The sequence below is a fragment of the Physeter macrocephalus genome, chromosome 1 (genome assembly GCF_002837175.3).
Source record: "Physeter macrocephalus isolate SW-GA chromosome 1, ASM283717v5, whole genome shotgun sequence".
NCBI classification, from domain to species: Eukaryota; Metazoa; Chordata; class Mammalia; order Artiodactyla; family Physeteridae; genus Physeter; species Physeter macrocephalus.
This window is the reverse complement of record NC_041214.2, coordinates 34964855-34983827: the sequence shown is the minus strand read 5'-3', so window position 1 is coordinate 34983827 and position 18973 is coordinate 34964855. Positions and strand designations below refer to the sequence as shown.

At 42.8% G+C, this 18973-nt stretch overlaps 1 protein-coding gene across 1 annotated transcript in view; it reads left to right on the top strand.

The window, feature by feature from the left end:
- Nucleotides 1-3137: 3137 nt before the first annotated feature.
- Nucleotides 3138-18973, top strand: part of TMEM108 (transmembrane protein 108) — a 381281-nt gene continuing 365445 nt past the window's right edge. Inside the window, exons 1-2 of the mRNA XM_024131877.1 lie at nt 3138-3190; nt 9771-9885. The gene's annotated coding sequence lies outside the window, so the exon portion shown is untranslated. The remainder of the gene's footprint in view (nt 3191-9770; nt 9886-18973) is intronic.

Below are 18973 nucleotides of genomic sequence, written 5' to 3'. Positions count from 1 at the left end.
AATTTTGGAGATTAATCCTTTGTCGGTTGCTTCATTTGCAACTATTTTCTCCCATTCTGAGGGTTGTCTTTTGGTCTTGTTTATGGTATCCTTTGCTGTGCAAAAGCTTTTAAGTTTCATTAGGTCCCATTTGTTTATTTTTGTTTTTATTTCCATTTCTCTAGGAGATGGGTCAAAAAGGATCTTGCTGTGATTTATGTCATAGAGTGTTCTGCCTATGTTTTCCCCTAAGAGTTTGATAGTGTTTGGCCTTACATTTAGGTCTTTAATCCATTTTGAGTTTATTTTTGTGTATGGTGTTAGGGAGTGTTCTAATTTCATTCTTTTACATGTAGCTGTCCAGTTTTCCCAGCACCACTTTTTTCACAGAACTAGAACAAAAAATTTCACAATTTGTATGGAAACACAAGACCCCGAATAGCCAAAGCAATCTTGAGAAAGAAAAATGGAGCTGGAGGAATCAGGCTCCCTGACTTCAGACTATATTACAAAGCTACAGTATACAATACAGTATGGTACTGGCACAAAAACAGAAATATAGATCAATGGAACAGGATAGAAAGCCCAGAGATAAACCCATGCACCTGTGGTCAACTAATCTATGACAAAGGAGGCAAGGATATACAATGGAGAAAAGGCAGTCTCTTCAATAAAGTCACTTTTGAGCAAAATGGCTGTTGTTGGCAGAGTGTTCTGAGGGGACGTCACTAATTCAGTTAAAAACTAGGTCATACTCCATTACAGCAAATATTACTCCATAGAAAAACTGTGCAACAATAGCTTTCCAAGATCCTAGCACTAATCACTTTTTGTCACAAAATATAAGAATTTGGTAAAATCCCAGTAAAGAGAATTGAGATTCTCTTGGAATACTTCAAAATAGACTCACCTCCTTCATTTAGCTATCATGGCAGACTAATAGCACAGCTTGAGAGTTTGCCTATATGTAGATGTTCTGTATCAGGAGATACAACTTGGACTCAAGTTTAACTAGTGGTGGCTTCAGAATTGTTACAGGAGAGAGGCTAGAGGAGGTTTGGTGCAGGGGCCTGGGAGTCTGCATTTTAACCAGGACTCCAGGTGATTCTGTTGCACACTTTGGGAAAAGCCTCAGAGAATAACTCTTAATAATGCAAATAGAAATTTGCTTTTAGTTAAGAAGGACATAAAACAAGTCAAGATATCACCAGAGAGTTCATCAGTTTGGTGTGGTTAACAAAAGGTAATAGGTTCTTTTTGCAATATTTACTAAATCAACTGGAATTAAACCTAGTTGTGAACCTGGCTTTTAAATTTAGTCTACTGAATAGTCTTTAGAGTATTTATTCCCTATGAATTATTTTTGGCCTTTAAAAAAATCTATTCTCACAAGTTATGTGGAAGCTTTTCTTGTGTTTCCAATCTTTATGTCATTAGTGATTTGTGTTGCAGAGTTGATTTCCCTTGTTAAACAATGAGTTCCTCAATGTAGCAGCTTATATAGGTATCCTCAAGCATGGCTGGATACAAATCACCTGTGGAGCTTTTTAAACCTATAGTTGCCCAGGCTCCATTCCTCACTCCAATCGGAATCTCTAGGAACAGGACCCCCAAAACCTATTTCCTTAAAAGCGTTTCCCAAGCTTGAGAACCAGTGGTTTAAAGACAGCACAATAAACTTTCTCTGAGACTTTCAAACATATTTTTCTTGGTTAGACGTTTTGTTACTCCAGCTGCAGCCAAAACCATTGTTGTGCTAGATTCAGTGCATTCCCTGCAACTCTGAGCTTTGTGCTATGCTATCTCTGATAGACACTCGTGAACAATGTCTGAGATTGCTAAGCGGGCTTCACTTGTAGGGCTGATAAGCCAGAGGCCCAAGACACACTGACAAGGGTGAAGTTTTCTCTGAGTGACAGTTTGATCACCTTGAGGAATAGTGAGAGAAAACTTCTGGAAGCAGTGTCACACCACCTGGTCTGAAGTAGGAAGAAGCTTTTGGAGAATGCAGCACTTAGACCTTTGAATCACTTTGGTGCAGTCTTGAGTAATAAGGGCTTGACTGTGCTGAACAACAAATATTCTAGCAGCCAGTATGAAAATACTTAGATTTAGGTCAAGTTTTATAGATGACAGAGGCATTGGGCTTCCTGAATTCCAGACTCCGGAATTACTGACAGAAGGCTATCTCGACAATTTCAAAGGTCCCTAAGATAAGATATTACAACCTCTCTGGCTTATTTTGGATAGTTCTGGCCTGAATTGTCCAAGATGCTGCAACAATTAGCTCCCTACATGTTATTCCTATACGTTTCTTCCTGAGTTTGCCTGTGTAGCTCTGTGACAGACCGCAAGTTTCCAGAAAGCAGAAACCACTCATGTTGCTTCTCTGGCCAAGAGTATAGCACAGTGACACACATGCCCAATACTTTAAGATGACCTAGTTCTCAATAAGGAGCATCCACCCAATCGGCACAGGTTTGTGTCCCATGGGCCAAGGATGGTTGATGTTGAAATTAAACATACCTTCCCAGCCTGTGCCCAAACTACGAGCGTCACCAGAACACCCCTTGTTTAGTCAGTCACTGGAATGCTTTCCATCACTTGAGGAAGGAAAAGGTCTTGAAACTTTTAGATAACATGGAGCGGGGGTTATAACCATCATTTTCTGACAAGTGTCCTCAAAATATTGCTACCCAAAGCGTGGTCCTTAGAACAGGAACATCATCATCACCGCCTAGAACTTGTTAGAAAGGCAGAGTCTCAAGCCCCCATCTCAGACTTAGTGGATCAGAATCCGCCTTTTAAGAAGATGCCCAGGTCATTCTTATTCATATTTAGAATTTGAGATATCGATTGATCTAGTAACTGATCAATCTAGCGCCAATCAACGCCCCAAACAGACACTCAGCCCTTTGTGCACACCTCGCACCCGCTCCACTCGGTAGCAACCGAACCCCCAGAGACATCGGAGAGGGTGCTGCCGAGGGCAATTTGGTGATTGGCTGGCACTACCACGTGACCGGGGCTGGTCCTCCCGTGCTACTGGATTGGCTCTCGCGGACGCTGACGGACAGGGCCGGGGCGGGCCAAAGCCGGGTCGGAGAGGCGCGCGCGGGGGCGCGAAGGCGCGAGAACGCGAGTGCGCGTGCGCAAGCGGCCGGGCTTTTTCTCCCGAGCCGTCGGAGGGAGCCGGAGCGCTTCTCCCGAGGTAAGAGCAGCCGCGGGGCGGCCTCCCTGTCCTTCCGCTGCCGGGTGCGGGCGAGCGGAGCGGGGGGAGGTCTGGGGTTCGCCCGCCCGGGGAGCCTCGCTTGGGAGAGGATGCATACCCGGGCTCAGCCATCACCCTCGGTGCCTCGGTTTCCCTTTTTCTGCCCTCTAATGCATCTCCCCATCCTCCTCACCGCGGTGACGGGTCCGCCTGAGGGGAGTTGCCCACCTGGCAGCCTCGCCTCAGCCTTTGTTTCCCGCCCGGGGGGATGCTGGTATCGACCCCCTCCCCAGGTAAAGGGTGAAAGGTGGTGGGGCGGGGGCCGGGGAGAAGATGGCTTTAATGCAGTGGGACCTGTCACATGTGAAAACGAAGAAAAAAATGTGGTGTCTCTTTGGCCAAGCCGCGGGACTCGAAGTAATACGGCGGCGGCGAGCAAAGCCGAATTCCTGGCGCAGCCGTGCGGGCGGGGGTGGGGGCAAGGACCGGTGGGCCAGCCCAGGTGCACCGGTGCAAGGCTTCTCTGGACCTGCCCGCCAGCCCTCAGTCCCCGAGCTGCACCGAAATTGAACGCTTTCAGCCTGCCGAAGGAATCCAGAGATCCGTAAGGAGACGGAAAATGATGATTTTAAAAGCAGCTGGGCACTGGCGGAGCAGGTCTAAATGAGAGGCTACCATAAGAAATTACAGCGAAACTGATGACTGGTAATTGTGAGGAGGGAGATGCCTGCAGTGAACTGCAGACCAGACCATCACACTGATATTCTCCTTCAAGAAAATCTTTTTCTGAGGGGCGGGGTGGGTTGGGGAGGGGAGGGCGTTTATCTCTGTAAACTGGTTATCTCTGTAAACTGAGATTTTTCTGGGCTGCCGAAGCAAGTAATGACTTATTTCCAGCATGTTAATGGGCTGTAGGGAGAAGGGAAGGCAGGGTCTAAGTTACACCCATTTAGATCTCCTTAATTCTTTGAAAAGTGCGTGTTTAAAGAAGACCATTGGATGCCAAACCTGCTTGTGCATGGGGGGTGCGAGGGAATGTCTCCTTTAAGTCATACTTTAAAAAGGGAGGCATCCCCTGCCTCTTTCCTTCTGCATTTCCCCAGACCTACAATAGCAAGGGCACACTGTACATCTTATAACGAAGTATAAAAAGTCCCTTCAGTTTTCCACTGTTAATTTGTTAGATATACCTGGTAGTCTGCTCGGTAAGAAATGGTTCAACTAACTGTTATTAGGAAGATTTTACTGTGTTCTGGAGTTTCACTGTAATTCATTTAGAACTTATTCTGGTAGGAAATGGACAGGAATCTCTCCGGTTCCTGGTAGATACCGCTTCAAAGGCTTTTCATTACTCTTACCTTCCCCATACAAAGTTTTGTGTTTTTTAAAGAAACAATGTGATTTTTTTCAAGCATCTAAGGCACACCCCATGCCTGTGAAATGCCTACACTTGCTAAGAAATCAATTTACTTGGCAAGTTCAATCTAATTGAAGAGGGAACACTTAAATTTGTTAGGGGGATTCAGAATTAACATCAACTGTAACAAATCAACTTTTGGTGGTTCTCTGGGGTGAGTGAAAGTAAAAGAGAAGGTCCTGCAAAGCTTGTTGGGAATATAACAAATGACTCTCTTAAAGTAAAATATAGATTGTCACCTGACAGCTTGGAATAGTAAGAATAATTTTAAAATTTGTCAGTGATTTGTTTTTAGCTGGTATGCAGTGGGGAGAGGAAGGAATTCTGAGGCTGGGGTAGGTGGTATAGTTTGAAAAGGTATATGCTTATGTTTAGAGAGAAAAATGTCACTTTTGTTATATAAATACATGCAGTGTTTATCTTTAGCCTGTGGAAGGGAGGCAGGAGTTTTGGAAAGGTTGAGAAACACTTATTAGGTTACACAAGGGAAAACAAAGATTGGCAGGCTTAGTTCATCTTGAGGGAAGCAACGTACCTCGGTGACCTACAGGACAAGGTTTATTCTCTGAGTCGATAAAAGCCCACTAGTGTAGTTTTCAAAGCAACAACAAAATCATTTCCTTTCTGTTGTTTCTGTCCCCTGGGTCAGGGAGAGGGGGGGATGGAGAGTGAATGAGAGAGATTAGAGTCTGACCTGCATGCCTAAGCAGTAGCGTCCTTTGAGCAGGATCTGTGTCACATTGTGTAAATCTAAGAGCTTTCACGTTGAGAGGGGTCTGAGCACCTTCCTTGGGACGCTTGCTGTAAGATAGAGCGGGATAACATTGCCACAGGTGGGGGCACGGGTGAGATCATCTGATACAGAAGCATGGGGGCAAAGGAGAGCTAGGAAGTGTTTAATTCAGCGAGGCTCAGCCTTGAGGAGCCTTGAGGAGGCATTTCTAGGCAGAGCTGCCTCACTATTGGCTAGACTGGCTGGGCTTTTTGTGGCTTACAGAAGACCTGCCCCTCACGATGGGGGCTCCTGTGGAGTTCCGTGTCTCACATTGTAAGCATCAGTTATGCTTGTAATGTGCTCTAGAAAAGAAAGGCTCACAAAGACACAAATCTAGGCTACCATTCTTTCACATCCTTGGCATGTCACCCACTGGCTTCCAGAAAACAAGTTGTGCCCTCCCTACCAGTAGATGGCACTGCTGTCTCTGGGAATTCCTGGAAGAGATGAACTATAGAGCTGGCAAACCAGCGGTGTGTAGCCTCTAGTATAGATTTTGAAAGGCTGTATCGGTTCTCAAAGAAAATCTTAAAAAAGAAAAAAAAAAAAGTTCTGAAAGCCAGAAATGTTGCTCTAAGGTAGGGATGGTGACTCTGGGGGTTGGTGCCATTACTCTGCTGGTTGTGTGTGGGAGGTGGAGAGGGTGAACTGACAATTAAGCGTCATAGCACAGGTTTTGAAAGTACTTGGCATACATGTTGGCTAATTGAGAATGAGGTTGAAATCATGATTCAATCAAAATTCCCAACAACTTCATAGTTTCTACTTCTTTGCTTATAAAACTAGTCTCTACATGTGGCCGGGACTATGGAAATACACGTGTAACTTTTAAACCTGATCAGTATCCAATAATTACATGCTCTGAAGATAGTGGTGAGGGTATTAGTTAAAATAATGCTCGTAGTTACTATACTTCAGCGCTGTCCACAAGGGTAGGTCAAAGTTATTCTGAATCCTAAAACTTAAAAATTTCTAACAAGTATTTTAAGATTTTAAGATTGTATTAACAATTCAGATCTTGAACTCTGGTTTCATTGACCGTATTAGCCAGGGTTTGTTCGTCTATTCCCCTGTTTTGAAATACCTTTTTTGTTTTTGTTGTTGTTTTTCATTTTTTGTAATTGACTGTTCTTTGAGATGGATTTTGTAGCCATGATATTTGAGGGAGGTAGTACTGTTGCTAGTGAGGTTGCTGTGCATACGAGCTTTGACCCTACTGGAGGCATAAAACACTGCTGCTGGGAGTCATTACCCCAGTCACCTGCTTCCTCGTGCCATCCCCAATCTATGGCTCAGCTTATTTGAAGTTTATTTCTGTCTCTTCAAGTGAACTCATGAGCTAGGTTCTACTACCAGTGCCAAATCCTAAAATCCTGCTGATGCTAGATGGCAGTAGTCACAACAGTCCAGTAACACTGCCTCATCATGTGACCTCAGATACATTTCTTTGCCTTTCAGAACCTCAGTTTTCTCACCTGGTCACTGGGATTGGTGATATGTGGTGCATGTCTCTTAAAATCCCTTCTAAGTCTAAAATTCTATGGCCAGGTGAGCCTTATAATGTATTTCTGAAGCCTCTGAAAAATTCTCATCTAGAAGGTATTTTCATGCAGTGAACCTAGGGCAAAAAGAAATCTCACTAATATTTCTTCTCAGAGAAATGATTGTGCATTGTCTTAGAAACCTAATAATTCAGAGTTGTAAGAAACCTAGGGATGTTTAGCTCAACCTTCTCATTTCATAGGCAAGGAATTTCACCTCAGAGCTGAGTGACTTGACCAAGCTAACAGAGCTAGTTAGAGAACTAGGACCCAAGCTCGGGCTCATGTCAGTCTTGCCTTCTCCAGTGCTGTGTTTCTTCACCTGCCATCAGTACACAGAAGATGCTGTGTCTACAGGGCTGGAGCCAAAAAACTTCTGAGTAATTCCTTAATGTAGGGTTTTAAAGCCACAGCATGAACAGTGTTGTGTTTGGGCAGAAATTCAAGGTCAGGCTTCTTTTTGCACCTCATTCTTTTCTTCACTGACTGTTATTGAGTAGCATTGTTACTATACATCCTTCTATTTTTAAAACTTTTCTGCACAACGTTTCCTGTAAGAAAAAGCTTTCATCACCCTAGAAGAGTCATTCCCCAATCAGATGTTTTTAAACTGGGTCCATGGACTCTCCGAGGGCTATGTGGATAGAAGAGTATTTCCATATAATTGGCTTCCTTTGTAATCTTATATATCTTCTCTATGCAGTTAACAGATTATTCTGAGAATGAGCTCCTTAGGCTTCAACAGATTGCCAAAAGGAGGGGAGGGTCCATGGCACAAAAATAGGGTAAAAATTCTAGGGTCTAGAATAGGTTCAGGGAAATGGCCAGGATGTGAGAATTTTTGAGGTGCTAGAGACACTATGGTGGAAGAGAGCTGGGGGTGGAGTAAAGAAGTAAACCTATAGAAGTTCTTAGAACATTTTACCTTTATTAGAATGCTTGAAATTACTCACTAAATGAAGATGCTGATAATAGCATTTTACCCATCTTAATGATGGATATGCAAGTATGGATTTCCATTTATCATTCCTTGCTCAGTAAGTACGCCCTCCTAATTTCACCAAAACACTTTCAAATTTATATGGCTTTATTGGAGACATGCATACTAAGAGGCTCCCTTCTTCCCCAGTCTGATTTGATTTCCAGGTAAGTCAATGCCTTTCTGACTTAGGACTTGGAGTTTGGACTCCTGTCTCTCACTGCTGAGGCCCTATGTTTTATTTTCTGCTGTTAACTCCTAGGACTCACCATGATCTCAGAGATGCAAAATAATTGAGGTGTCGGGGATAAAAAATCTTGAGGTTCCTTTATTTGTCCCCAGGGTTGACTACAGAAACCACTGCTCCTCCTCAGCTAATTATTTCCTTTCCCTTTTTTATTTGCAACCTGAAATTCTCTTTTTCTGATTGTCCCCTAATAGGAGTGACTCAGTGTGTATATGGAAACTAAAAATTCTTGTTTTTGCCAGAAGGTATACAGAAGTTAATTTGTGTTCAAGTGACATTTTGGACACATGAGATATAACTTTGATGGAAATCACTGTGTTCTGAAGAACGTCTGCTTGAAAATCTCAGTGTCTGTCCTGTAACCCCCTCACTTACATTTGGTATTATGGTGACCCATGCTGGTGAATGCTACCTTCTGGTACCTTCTTAGATTTGGGCCAGGGTAGCATTTATTCTCGCTTTAGCAGAAGAATAAAACTACCTTTTCTTCTTCAGAAGGAAAAGAAGAATTGAATTTATGTAATAAGAGAAGAAAAAGTCAGATTTCTGGATTCTAATTCCAGCACACTAAGTTGTTCTGAGATTTCGGGGACATCGTTGACTTCTCTGAGTTTGTTTCCTTGTCTGGAAAATAAGAGGGGAGAGCAGTGACCACTTAAATTCTTTCCAGTTCCAAAATCCTGTGACTCTATGAAATTCTACCTGGTACCCAGACTAAACATATCCTGAAAATGCTGGCTAGTTGGGAATTCATGTATAATCAAAGTCGTTGCCAAGATAATAATTCTTTATATCTGCAAATCACTTCGCGGTATACAAAAATATTCTCTAATTAAAAAAATCTCTTTTCTACTTAAGGTGTGGTCAGAGAACAGCAGCATTGGTATCCTCTGGGAGTTTGCAATCTGCATTGTATCAAGATGCCCAGGTGCCATGCATGTACATTAAAGTCTCAGAAGTGCTGTTTTGTCTCATTTTGAATCTCACGTTGACACACAGGTCAATGAGGGAAGCAGGGTATTTCACAGATGAGGAAACCAGATCTCAGAGTTGTTAAGTAACTTTGTTAAGTAACTAAGTCAAGTTCACTGTGCTAGTGTCTCACCCAGAGCTCCATACTCTAAAACTAGCATTGTCTTCTTTCTTGGGCTGGAGTCAGGCTTGTATGAGACTGATTACTAGCTACCCAGTAACCCACGGGCTTAGGTGTGGCTGTGTAACTGAGTGGAAGCAGAAAAGGGTTGTGGTCCATTTCTAGGAAGAAAACAGAAAAAGAACGCCCATGTGAGTTCCTCCATGTTGTTTTACACTCCTCGTAGGCTGGAATGGAAAGGACCCCTGGGGGATCTTGGAAGCTGTGTTTAAGGATGGTAGGACTTTTGTCAGCCTGGGTGCCTGGATCAAGGAGGGCCCCTCCACTGTTTGCTTGTCCAATATGTATACAGGGACCAGAAACAAACTTTTACTGAACTAGAGCTATGTGTTTGGGTCTATGTGTTAAGACCCAATGTGTTAAGTAAGTACTTAGCCTACACTAGCAAATTCACTTGAGAAGTAGCTTGGGACTTGAAGTTACGGATCTTCTGGCCTAATGCATTCATTCATTTCTCGTCTTTGGTAGTTGGTGATTGATCGGTTGTGGTCCACCATGCAGAAGTGAGTGGTGAAAGGCAGCAGAGCTGATGGGTCGCAAGGATGTAAGTGTGTTTGAAGGCTCTCACACCCTCTACTCCAGGGTAAGTCAAGGGCATTGTTGCCATTGTTGCTCTGGTTTTACTCTTGTCTTAACAGCCTCTTGGAGTCAGTGCAATGGGGTGCCCTGTTTGTGAAAGCTTCCCAAAGCCTTTAGTGATTCAGCTCATAAACACCATTAAGATCAGCACTTACAAAGCTAAAACCATTGTCGGGGTGATGGGATGGAATCTCTGCATGAGAATATCTCAGCACAAGAATTTTTAGTGAGTTTGTGTAGGATTTGATTTATGTGGGTGGTGAGGGTGTTGTTAGGCCTTCCTGAGATACACTGTAGAGGAGGGAACTAGGCCTGAGTGCCGCTTTCCTGTAGCCATATCATATTGTTAGCTCTGCTGGCTCAAATTCCCCTCTCTCAGCATCCTCCCCCTCCATGGGTTACTTTGCTTAACTTTTCCTGCATTAATCACTTTTCTTTTCGGCATGGGGGGGCAGAAACAGGTTACCAGAGAGTTGATGATTCCCAGTTTGGTGGATAATAGCGGTAGCAAAGCACGTGGTTCTTCCCATTCCATTTTATTTTATCCAGCGTCACTGGAAGTCACATGTCCATTCCCTCCTCATCTGTTTGCAGTCCCTAGTGCAACGGATGTAGGCACTGGGAGCATTATAACCAAAGCTGGCTTTGGATTTTCATTTGTCCTGAAGATTTTTGAGACCAAAAGGAGAAGTTCACTGTTTGGTGTGCCCTTCTCAGAGACCAGTGGAAGTCTGGGAGGGAGGGGTGGAAAGGACATCCAGTCCTTTCTGAACTCTCTGGCTTCTAGAGCTTAAACTAAAATCAGACTCACTGAAGAGAAAATTATAGTTAATACAAATCTAAGCAGAGCTAAGGATGGTTAGGAAAGAGGGGGACAGGAAGTTATATAACAAAAATAAAAGTAATCAGCTGAAAAACTGGATGGAGAGTTGTTTTTAAGCATCTTATTTCAATACTGTGGCACCCTTGCTTGCTGATAACGTCCCATTACCCAGGCTCAGACAGAGGGCACCCAGAAAGGCCGATGTCCTTCTGTGCCTCACATGGCTCAGTAGTGAGTACAATTTACTGAACAAAATAGACAATTAGCGGCTGTAGACCTCTGGAGATTCCCATAAGCATACATCATTACTGCTCTGGAGTGATGCGCATGCTTAGAGATAGGCAAAGCAGAGAAGAGGCAGCTGCAAAGCACATCAACAACTGAAGAGTCCAGGTGAGTGGCCAGACACAGACCCCAGCTCAGTGCCTGGGGGTTGCTAAGGAAAGGACCTGGTATTTGCTAAGCTTTCTCTTTAGAGGAAAGGAGCCAGACTTTGCCAGCTTTCCTCAATTTCCTCTGTGGCTCCCATATATTTTCCATTTTCAAAGTAACCAAAATGTGTAGCATGCCAGAAATAACACTGAACTGGCATGTTTCTTGTGTAAATGTTGTACAAGGATCAAGTTACAGAGGGAGCCATTCTTTATTGACTAGGGGCCAAAGAAAGTAGTGCTGGAGATGCCAGAGGATCAGGGGTTCTCATCCTCGGCACAACTGACATGCTGAGCCTGGCGATTCTTTGTTGTGGGCTGTCCTGTGCATTGTAGCATGTTCAGCAGCATCCTTGGCTTCTACCCACTAGATGCCGGTAGTTCCCCCACTCCACCCCACTGCAATCGCGACAATCAAAAATGTCTCCAGACGCTGCCAAATGTCCCCTGGGGGGGGAAAACTGCCCCTGGCTGAGAACCACTGCTGGAGGCGTACAGTGACTTAATCTTGCTCTGAGTTTCTCTGGGACTGTATTTTAATCAGTTAGCCTCATTTTGCTCCAGTTTCCCTACCTGTAAAATGGACACAGCATTTATAACTCAGTAGGCTAAAGAAGGGATGTACATAGTTCTGTGTGATTACTTGGGAGCTCTGTAAATGCTAAGAAATATCTGTCTCCCCAAATTTCCAGGACTCAAGGATCACTTTTAATCCTTGTGAAGGCAGTAGCTGAGGAGCAGGGGAGTTTGAAGGGTGAAACGTTAGTGGTGTGGGAAATGATGAACAGTACTGGATTCTGATTTTACTTGAGAGCTTCATATTCAGCTCATTTCAACAATGTACTTGTGAATAAAGGCTTTTTTTTTGGAAAGTTAAGAAATGAGGGAGTGGAGGAGGAGAAGGAGGCTGTTCAGAAGAGCAGTCGAGGAAATTGCTTTTGACCGGGGGTTGTGGGGTTGTGGTAATCTCTTAATGCTAAAGTGACTCATGTATAATCAGATCAAAGGACATAAAGAAGTAACCCCCCCAAAGAAAAATATCCTCCCAAATGACTACTGATCCTAGAATAGATTTTGCAGGTAATACAACAAAGACCAGAGGATGTTTGGAAAAATCTGTTTTTATTCTAGAACTTTTACATTTCTGTTTCTTCTCTCCTTTGGAATTATGGAAAAGGGTTTATCTTCAACCCATGCTCTTTGAATGATACATAAAATGTTTTAATATCACAGGTGTTCTGATAATCTTCTAGAACTCTGTGTTGGAATGGTGAAAAAGGCCATCACCCTGGCTTAGGCCTGAAGCAATCACGTTATTTTACTAGAAAGCCTCAGTTTAACTCTAAGGAAGGGCAAGTGCAGGGATTAGATGTAAACTGTCCTGGCAGATTTGTGTTCAGCCTTGCTGTATTTCTGGTCCCTGCAATTATTAGATAACACTCACAAAATTTACAACAAACGCTACCATATTGACACAGGCACAGTGCGGACAGAGAGCATTGCCATCATCAGAGGGAATTCTGTTGGATAGCACTGCTTCAGTCTGTAAGGACCCTGTTTGTCAGAAATGCACACTTGTAGTGACAGCATGTGCGCTTGTTATAACAAGACCTCACCTCATTTAAAACAGGATTGCATTTTGGACTTCTCCATCCTTGGGCACTTTTCAATCTGTGAGTGGCTCTTGCTGAACTTTTTACCTTGCTGCAGCATCTGTCTGTTACAGAAAATGCCATGGGCCTGTCTCTCTGACATAACTGAGCGCACTGCCTCAGAAATATTTGTGCTTTAATCCAAGGCTGCTGAGCTGTCTCTTTCCATCTGGTCTCTCCATGCCCTGACCCTTGGTGGTGAAGCTAGTTTGTGCAGGATGTCTCTTTTGATACTGCCTAGAGCATAACAAAGAGTCTGGGAGAGGTGGTGAGAGAGTTTTCACCTTCCCTTCTTACAAGCCCCAGCGTGGCTCAAAAAAGTGTTTCCTAAGAAGGTATTAATTCACAAGTTTAATCTCTCAAGTTTAATCTCTGAGGAGTTATCCCCTAAAGAATTAGTCTCTAGATTTTCCAACAGACATATTATAGTACAAATTTAGTAATTAAGCCCTTTAGCAACATGGAAGAATTTTCAGGTGATATTATCTATTACTAGCACCAACATTAGTTGCTCAGAAACTACCATAATTAGAACAAAGGAAAAGATGTGGAAATAAAGACACACATTTTATTTATTTATTTATTTTTTTAAGACACACATTTTAAAAGATGTAATTTAAATCTGAGCCCAAGACTGTTTTGCGTGGTAGCGGGACTGAGAGCAAGGAGTTGTGTACTGTGAGTAGTGTTCCTGGAGGCGAGGGGAAGGAGGTGGCGAGGTGATCCCCGGACAGTCTTCACTCGACTGCTTCACTTCTGATGGTGCGGTGCTGGTCCTCTTACTGCCCTCCTCTCTTCACTTTGCCTTTCTTTCCTGCTTTGGTCTGCTCGGAATGTTGGAGGGGGCTCAGTGTTTCTCAAGGGAGGTGCTGTTAACATTTTGATACAGTGATTCATCATTATGTGGAACTTTGCTGTCCATTATAGGACATTTAGCATCCCTGGTTACTAAATAGCTGTATAACTCTAACCAAGTCATTGAGTCAACCAACATGGCCCTTCACATTTCCAAATACTGCCTGTGATTGAGAATCACTGGTTGCTAGAGAGTTGAGTGGGGTCTTTTGTTAGGAGGGAGGAGTAATTAGAGTTGCAGAAAGTGCAGTGCTCCGAGGGGCTGGCTCATTAATTTCTGATATGACCTGACCTTTTCCCAGTGCTGGAACTGCTTTGGGAGCCAATCTTATTTTTTAGGGACCAGAAGAATCAGGTTTTGTCAGTGGAAAACTTGGTCCCTGAACCTTGAAATCAACCAAGAAGTCACAGGGGGGATTCTGTCAGTGCCACAGAGGGTGGAGAGACTACTAAGGTTCCCATAGGATGCTGGGTTTTTATTCTTGACTTACTGTGGCTGAACCTTCTAGATCTACTGAAAGCAAATGGTGGTCTACATGTGGCAGGGGTTGACTGGGAGAAAAAATGCAGCAAGGGCAATTTAAAGACAATCCAGGGGAAAGGGGCTTTGCCAGCCATTTCTTTTCTTTCTCTGTGATTACAAAAACTGGCAAAGTAGCCCTAAATTTGTGAAGTTATGTGTAGACTGTCAGATGGGAGATCTCATATTGTTTTATAGTTAGTAAAGAGAAAAGGAACACTTTCAGACATCTTGCTTTGGGGCCCCTATAAATGTCTTTGATTACAAGAACAGAAACTCATTTAAGTTGCCTTAAGAAATGGAAGGCTTAAGTAAGGATGCGTGAGAAAATAGAACAAATGTCAGACATGTGGTAAGTTGGGAGGAATCCCAGAGGCCTTTCAGGATGAGAAAGAGCCGTAGTCTGGCCAGACCGCATGGAGACAGGACCTAACTCAGGACCAGGAAGATTGTCCCCTGATCTGTTGCAACTCCAGCATGTATCTGCACTAACAGTACTTGATCAGTCCACATTCTACTTCTCGACCATTAACATGGCTCAGCATTTCCGTTTTGGCTTCTCTGCTCATGTCTTCCTGTCGCCACAACCTAACTGATGGTCTGTGTGTGGACCAAGAAGGAAAGGAATATGATAATTCTGTAGTAACTATCATCCCTCTGGTCAAAGCTCTTCTACCAGGCAGTCTTAGGGGTACTCTCTTGGTCCACACAGCTGTGGCCTAGGTCTTCTTGCCTCAACAAGGACTGTGGTTTCTCTGGAAGGGAGCAATGGTGGGGTAGACTGATAGAACATGAGACCTTTCTGGTATAAGGACCCTGAATTCTTAACTCTTGGAATCAATATAAACAGTGTTTGTGGGTCATGTGTATGAAAGAATTGGAAGATTACTTTCAAAGCCTACACGTTCAGTAGCAATTGTGAAAAAGCCTGTATCCTTTTTTTTTTTTTTTTTGAGGAGACTGGCTGCATCCCAGTGCAGAATGGTAGGGAAATTGCTGGGCTAGATGGTTGGGAAATGGGGAGTTGTATTTTCCATATGGATATCCTATTTTTTGCATCTGTCAAATGTGATTCTCTCAACCACCCATGTATCCCACAGGAATAATGGCTAGGTGGCTGTCTAAATGTTGAAAGACGTTTTGACGTCTCTGACAAGTGTTGTTCAATAGCTGGGTTTGTAAGATTCCGGTTCTGACAAAGAAAAATAACTTGGCTTATTACTCCAAAGATAAATTCCATATAGATGTTGTCATTTTGGGGATTACCGCCTTACAAAGCAGACTTTAAAATGTTTTGTGTTGTAGTGTGTTTTGTTCATTTACCCCTAATCTTGGAGAGTTAGTTTCATTTGAATCAGTGATTGAATATAACTTTACAAGGGAGTGCATTCTCGTATTGCAGAAGGCTCTGTCCCTATTTATGATTCTGTGACAGGGTAAGAATGATGGTTCCAGCTCCATGGGCCTGCACAGCTGTGAAGGGTGTGCCCTGTGGTAGCACAAACAGTGAGCACATTGGCTCACTGAATCCACTGAAGGCTCCTACTCTTCTCAAGTAGCTGCAGCACGGTGGTGCCACATACAGAGAGTCAGTATTTCCTTAGATGCAGCTTCTTTTGAAAGAGGCAGAAGAGAAGTGCAGCGGGGCTTCTGCAACTGCTGGTTGAGGAAAGAATGTACTCTGTTATTGAAGGATGATCGGGATCAGCTTTCTCACCCAGCTGCTGCCTACTAAGGGGAAAGGAGCAGAGATGAATCTTTTGCTTCAGTTTCTCTTCTTACTCTGTGAAGATCCCTATCCCCTCTATTGAATTTTTTTAATGAGAAGGGAAAAATAGAGCATGTATCGAATTAGTTTTAACGTATATATTCGTGTTTCTTCTGAGCAGGAAGATTTGTATACAGATAACCACATATTTCCAGATTAAAATCTTCAATTTTAATTTTAAACAAGTGCTAACCTTACTTTATCTTTAGTTTATACTGTAAGTCAAATTTGCGCATATCTAATTTATTTTTTACAAAAATAAAACAAAATTATGTTTTTTCTCATAGAATCAGGAATTAATTTGCAGCCCCTGCATGAAGATTCTGTAGCAACAGTAAAGGCATCTGCTCTCTCTAGGGTGTAAAGAGATTCTGAAAGATGGCTGAGAGCCCCAGATCCTGAATTCTGGGATTTTGTCCTGCTGTAGTCCGCTCCCTGTGAGGTTGTTGGGGGATAAATGTGCTCGGGAGGCAAGGACTGAGGACACAGTTGCTTGAGGGGAGGGCTGAAACCTCCAACTTTAGTGAACTGTCCTGTCCTTCCCATGAGCCACAGGAAGGGGTGATAGATCCTACTCAGGCCTTTTCCCTCCTGAGCCCATCATTGAATCTTGGCCTTCAACTTTCCAAGAAACAAAGCTGTGGCTAGAGTATTGGGTTGGCCAAAAGGTTCGTTTGTTTTTTTCTGCAAGATGGCGCTAGTAGCATTTAGTTGTCTTTAACGTCATTGAAACCATTTTGTTAGATTGTATTGTGACAGCTGTCATATCAGTGTGCATTTAAAAAAAAACATCAAAATTGGTGAATTTTTGTGTAGCCATTTTAATACTGAAGATGGAAGAAAAAAGCAACATTTTCGGCATATTATGCTTTGTTATTTCAAGAAAGGTAAAAACAAAACTGAAATGCAGAAAAGGATTTGTGCAGTATATGGAGAAGGTGCTGTGACTGATCGAACATGTCAAAAGTAGTTTGCAAAGTTTTGTGCTGGAGATTTCTCGCTGGACGATGCTCCACGGTCAGGTAGACCAGTTGAAGTTGATAGTGATCAAATAGAGACATTCATTGAGAACAGTCAACCTTATACCACGCTGGAGATCACCGACATACTCAAAATATCCAAGTCAAGCGTTGATAATCATTTGCACCAGCTTTATTATGTTCATCGCTTTGATGTTTGGGTTCCACATAAGTTAAGTGAAAAAAACCTTCTTGACCGTATTTCCGCATGCGATTCTCTACTTAAACATAACAAAAATGTTCCGTTTTTAAAACAAATTGTGATGGGCAATGAAAAAGTGGATACGGTACAATAATGTGGAATGGAAGAGATCATGGGGCAAGCAAAATGAACCACCACCAACCACACCAAAGGCCTGTCTTCATCCAAAGAAGGTGATGTTGTGTATATGGTGGGATTGGAAGGGAGTCCTCTATTATGAGCTCCATCCGGAAAAACCAAGCAATTAATTCCAGCAGGTACTGCTCCCAATTAGACCAACTGAAAGCAGCACTCGACGAAAAGCATCCAGACTTAGTCAACAGAAAACACATAATCTTCCATCAGGATAACGCAAGACTGTGTGTTTCTTTAATGACAAGGCAAAAACTGTTACAGCTTGGCTGGGAAGTTCTGATTCATCCACTGTATTCACCAGACATTGCACCTTTGGATGTCTGTTTACTTTGGTCTTTACAAAATTCTCTTAATGGAAAAAATTTCAATTCCCTGGAAGACTATAAAAGGCACCTGGAACAGTTCTTTGCTCAAAAAGTTAAAAAGTTGTGGGAAGATGGAATTATGAAGTTGCCTGAAAAATGCAGAAGGCAGTGGAACAAAAGGGTGAATATGTTCAATGAAGTTCTTGGTGAAAATGAAAAATGTGTCTTTTATTTGTACTTAGATAAAAAGTTTTGGGAAGATGGAATTATGAAGTTGCCTGAAAAATGCAGAAGGCAGTGGAACAAAAGGGTGAATATGTTCAATGAAGTTCTTGGTGAAAATGAAAAATGTGTCTTTTATTTGTACTTAAAAACCAAAGGAACCTTTTAGCCAACCCAATAATATCTTCAAACATGACTTCTTATCAGCATGTCCCCCTTAAAAGAAGTTTCCTGCATGAGGAAGAGGCAGACCAGGTGCATGCTTCCCTTAGCTGTCAAAAGCTGTCCCCTTTCTATAGGAAAGAACACTTATTAGATCACTTCTGAAATTCTTAATTATTGGCATTAGTAAAATATTTGCCAAACATTAAATAGTAGGACATTATTAGTAACCCCCAATTAGTGTCTTTTACTTTGAGAGCCGCAAATCCCATGTCAGTATGGTACTGGACTTTAACTTCTTGTTCCTTCTGGTGTTTCTCTAAGTGCCTTTCCATCTTTTCCCTCCTCTCACTAACCCTGTTACCTGGTGTAGATCCTTTGGTCTCTTTGCTCCCTTTCTTACATCTTTTTTGATTTTCAAAGTTCTGTGATTCCCAGCAGCCTGCAGGACAGTGTGCTTCTTAACTAGACATAAAGGCAGTCCACAGTCTGACTCCAACTTACTTTCTGACTTTGTACTCTTTCTATGCACAAACTGCTCCTTACTCAGACTGGTCTTTGGTCCCATTGTCTACACTCAGCATAGAATGCCCTTTCTTTTCAGTGGCCATTTGGTTTGGTAGCATTGAAAGACCTTTAACCTGTTAGCCAGATCTGCATTTCCATCTGGTCTCTATCAGATTTTAGAAAGGTGACTTTGGGCAAAATATTTAATATTTCTCAGCCTCAATTTTCTTCTTTGTAGGATGGGATTCATAATAACGCCCTTATAGGCTGCTTGTGAGCATGGTACCTGGGTTACTCCCTCGCCTGTGTCCTCTTTTCTTCCTGCCCAGCACAGAGCTCTGTGTGTAAGCTCATCATGTGTGCTTGCTGATGAAGTTACTGAACATCAGAATTGCCCAGCTGATCTGAATCACATTTCTTGATTAGCCATCCTCTGCCTGCCACTGCCACACCTTCTCTAACCACATGTTTCTTAGATAAGACCCCAGCCC